The 4,271-nt window shown below is 41.7% G+C and overlaps 1 pseudogene; it reads left to right on the top strand.

Annotated features, from left to right (window-relative positions):
- The first annotated feature begins 604 nt into the window (after nt 1–604).
- LOC116895834 lies at nt 605–1,397 on the top strand (annotated as a pseudogene).
- Nucleotides 1,398–4,271: the final 2,874 nt, after the last annotated feature.

Raw genomic sequence — 4,271 nt, 5'->3', positions numbered from 1 at the left:
GAAACAAACCTGGAGCAGAGACTGAAGGAATCGTCATTCAGAGCCTGCTACACCTGAATAAACAGCCCATTTATATATAACCAACAAAATTAGATGATGAAGCCAAGACATGCATGCTGACAGGAACTTGATATAGCTGTCTCCTGAGAGGCTCAGCCAGAGCATGTCAAATACAGAGGCAAATGCTAGCAGCAAACCATTGAAGTGAGGGGAATTAGAGAAAGGATTGAAGGGGCTTGTAACCCCATAAGAACAACAATGCCAACAAACCAGAGCTCCCAAGGACTCAACCACTAGCCAAAGACCACACATGGACAGACCCATGGCTCCAGCTGTGTATGTAGCAGAGGATAGCCTTGTTGGGTACCAATGGGATGAGAAGCCCTTGGTCCTGCAAAGACTGGAGCCCCCAGTGCAGGGGAATGTCGGGGTAAGGGCAGGTGGTTGGATGGGGAGGAGAACACCTATATAGAATAAGGGGAGGGGGATGGGATAGGGGGCTTATGGTTGGGAAACTGGGAAAGTTAGTAAAAAAAATCCAACTTTAAAAAATAGATGGCAGCCCTGTGCTCACAGCCTCCTTGCTGCAACCCCCGCAATAGCTGCTGCTGCTCTGGCTGTCACTGCCTCCGAGAACATGGCTGTGCCTCCCACATATGCTGATCTTGGCAAGTCCGCCAGGGATGTCTTCACCAAGGGCTACGGCGGCTTTGGCTTAATAAAACTTGATTTGAAAACGAAGTCCGAGAATGGATTGGAATTTACTAGCTCAGGCTCTGCCAACACGGAGACCACCAAAGTGAAAGTCAGTCGAGAAACCAAGTACAGATGGACCGAGTATGGACTGAAGTTTACTAAGAAGTGAAACAGAGACAACACCCTGGGCACTGAGATCTCCATGGAAGACCAACTTGCTCGTGGATTGAAGCTGACCTTTGATTCACCTTTCTCACCTAACACTGGGGAAAAATGCTAAAATCAAGACAAGGTACAAGAGAGAGCATATCAACCTGGGCTGTGATGTGGACTTTGACATCGCTGGACCCTCAATCCGGGGTGCTCTGGTGCTTGGCTGTGAGGGTTGGCTGGCTGGCCACCAAATAAATTTTGAGACCTCAAAGTCCCAAGTGATCCACAGCAACTTCGAAATTGGCTACAAAATGGACAAATTCCAGCTTCATACTAATGTGAACGACAGGACAGAGTTTGTTGACTCCATTTACTAGAAGGTGAACAAGAAGTTGGAGACTGATGCCAATCTCGCCTGGACTGCAGGAAACAGTAACACTCACATTGGAATAGCAGCCAAGTATCAGGTTGACCCTATTTTGCAGCATAGCTACCTTCAGAGTTTAGTGTGCCTTTTAATGTTATATGTTGGGGGATGCAAGACTTGATAAATGCCACATTAGACCTCCAGGCTAAGGATGATTTGGCTTTAAGGCGTTTATCATTTCAGAGGCACAGCAGAAACTCCATTCCAGGAAGGGTCCGTTTTAGCTGTAGGCGTGGGTTGGGGAGGAGCTCCTCTAGAAATGCCAGGCTGCTAGTGGAAGCCAGGAATGTGTGGATCCTTTGTAAATCTGTATTCAGTCCACACATGAAGTTGTGACTTATTGAATATCGAATCCCGGTGTTCCGATCCATCTGAAGCATGTACACACCTACGTGAAAGGGACGTTTTTTTAGACAGATGGTCACGCCGTTCCCATCCTAGTCCATCAGTCACCTGTTTTAGTCTTTAGGGTGTGGTTAGATATTTCTTTTGTGACATTTTAGGGTGGAGAGGGTAGGCCTGATGGAGCCAGTCATTCAGGACTTAATTCTTCCTTGTGTTGTGATGTGATTTTCTTCCTTTATTTATTTATTTATTTATTTATTTATTTATTTATTTATTTTTCTTTCTTTCTTTCTTTCTTTCTCCCTTTCTTCTCCCTTTTCTTCTCCCTTCTTTTCTTCTCCCTTCTTTTCTTCTCCCTTCTTTTCTTCTCCCTTCTTTTCTTCTCCCTTCTTTTCTTCTCCCTTTTCTTCTCCCTTTTCTTCTCCCTTTTCTTCTCCTTCTCCTCCTTCTCCTCCTCCTCCTCCTTCTCCTTCTCCTTCTCCCTCTTTCTTTTTAATTCCCTTTATTTCGCCATTGCATCATAGTGTGAAATAGCTTCCGGGTTCTCCAACTCTGAGCTGAGTGGGTGATTGTGGTCACATCTTAGCACTAGGGATCTCAACTGACTCCTCTTGTAGCCTCACCTCTATTTTTACCAGTTTAACAGGTACATTATAGACTCTTCCATTTTCTGTGGAATTAGCTCCTCCCCTTCAAATGCTGTAATTAGAATCACTTAAAATAAAACTTGAATAAAATACTGAAAGTTCAAAAAATAGATGGCAAAAAAAAAAGAAAAAGAAAAAAGAAAAGGGAGCTGAGGACAGGGGACAGATAAGAAAGCAAGTGAACATATATGCACTCTCTGCTCTTGATGGCAGATGTGAGGTGATTAGCTATTTGAAGTCCTTACCTTACCTTCTATATGGTGACTGATATAATCTAGAAATATCCACTGAATCAAAACCCTCTTCCTCCTAAGTAAGGTAGTGTCTTACACAGCATAAACTGACCTGCAGATTTTCAGATACCATGAGCCTGTGCTCTGTACAGGACAGTACAGTGCATCTTGGTGGCCTTGTCACATTTAAACTATTGAATAAACTTTAATATCATTTTGTTTTTGTTATATAGAAGAGCAATATGATGATGCAATGTTGTTAAGGGTATTGCAATCCTAGACTTCTAGATCATAGTGTTTGAAATAAAGAGTTCGAGTCAAGTGTCCTTTTAGGGAAAACAAAAGCCTATAATAATGCTGAACATATAGTGGAAATCTGAGGTAATATCTCAAGCTGAAGGTAAAAGGTTAATATTTAAGATTTCTATGGGAGGGGTAGGCTTATACCAATAAGAAACAGGTTTGGTCTGCATGTGACAACTATGTGACTGAAATAGAAAATGGAATGCCAATGACTTGGGCTTTGGGACAGTGATCACACTTTGAGTCTGAGAGTGGAGCCTGGCTAACCTGTATTATGGCGGTAGCTTGAATGAGATACCACCACCCCCAAAGTCTCCTGCTTTTGAATGTTTTACCCCCAGTTGGTAGCTTTGTTTGGAGAGGCTTAGGGGTAGCCTTGTATATGGAACCATGTCACAGGAAGCATGGTTTGAGAATTTAAAGACTTACACCATTTATAGTTTTATCTCTGTGATCCTGCTTGAAGTTCATAATAGAAGCTCTCAGCTGCAGCTACAACTTTCACATCTGATGCCTCTGTTCTGCTGACATGATGTCTAACTCTCTGGAATCTCATGAGCTCCAATTAACTTTCTTCTGTAAGTCACCTTGGCCATGATCTTTTACCAAAGCAACAGAAAAGTAATAATAATCTGTAGTCTGTGGTGGTGGTTAGGCTGTCAATGATCAACATCCTCAGGAGGTAGAGGAGCATGGGTATTAGGTGTGTTGCTACCTTCTCTGCTTAGGATCTTGGTTTTACAAAATATAAGTCTGATAATAAAATTCCAAAGGCCAGTGTTTATGTGAAATCATTGGGGTACTTTCCTTACTGGATCTAGAAATACAATGTGATAACTGTCATATCACTTTTATGGTTGAAATGCCTCTGAAATATTAGGAGTCAACTCAGGTCTATAGTCAGAACTATGTGCAGTCCTTGAAAAGTAATTTTAAGCTTGAGCTTCAAAATGAGTGAATATATTCAATCTGCTACAGGCAAAAACTGGAATCTTACTGAGTTTTTATATTCTCATTAGTATAAAAGCCATAGAATTAAGGAACTTTGATAAGTGTGTGGATATGGAGAGCAAATGAAGGCATAAGAGAGTGTCTTCATAGTCACTCTTCAGTGTCTTGTCATGTCATATCATATTATGTTGTGGGTTTAAACACTCAGGACCCAATTGATAATAGAAGAGATTATAAAACTTTTAGAGCACAGGGCCTCCTTAGCAGTCATAGACTACTAGGGATGTGCTTTGAAACTTGTATAACTGGTTCTTATCTATCTTTGTTCCTGTCTGTACCATGAAGTGAGGAGAGTCCTGTTCATATACTCTCTACTCTGAATTCCACCATGAATTTTCAGTCATGACAGATAGTATACCCTGAAAGTGTGAACCAAAATAAAACGTCTTCTGTTTTAAGTGGTTTCTGTCAGGAATTTTCAGCAGAAATATGAAAAGTTGGGGGCCAAATTCTAAT

Source organism: Rattus rattus, chromosome 3 (genome assembly GCF_011064425.1).
Source record: "Rattus rattus isolate New Zealand chromosome 3, Rrattus_CSIRO_v1, whole genome shotgun sequence".
Classification (NCBI taxonomy): Eukaryota; Metazoa; Chordata; class Mammalia; order Rodentia; family Muridae; genus Rattus; species Rattus rattus.
Note: the sequence above shows the minus strand (reverse complement) of the source record. Positions and strands in the feature narration are given on the sequence as shown.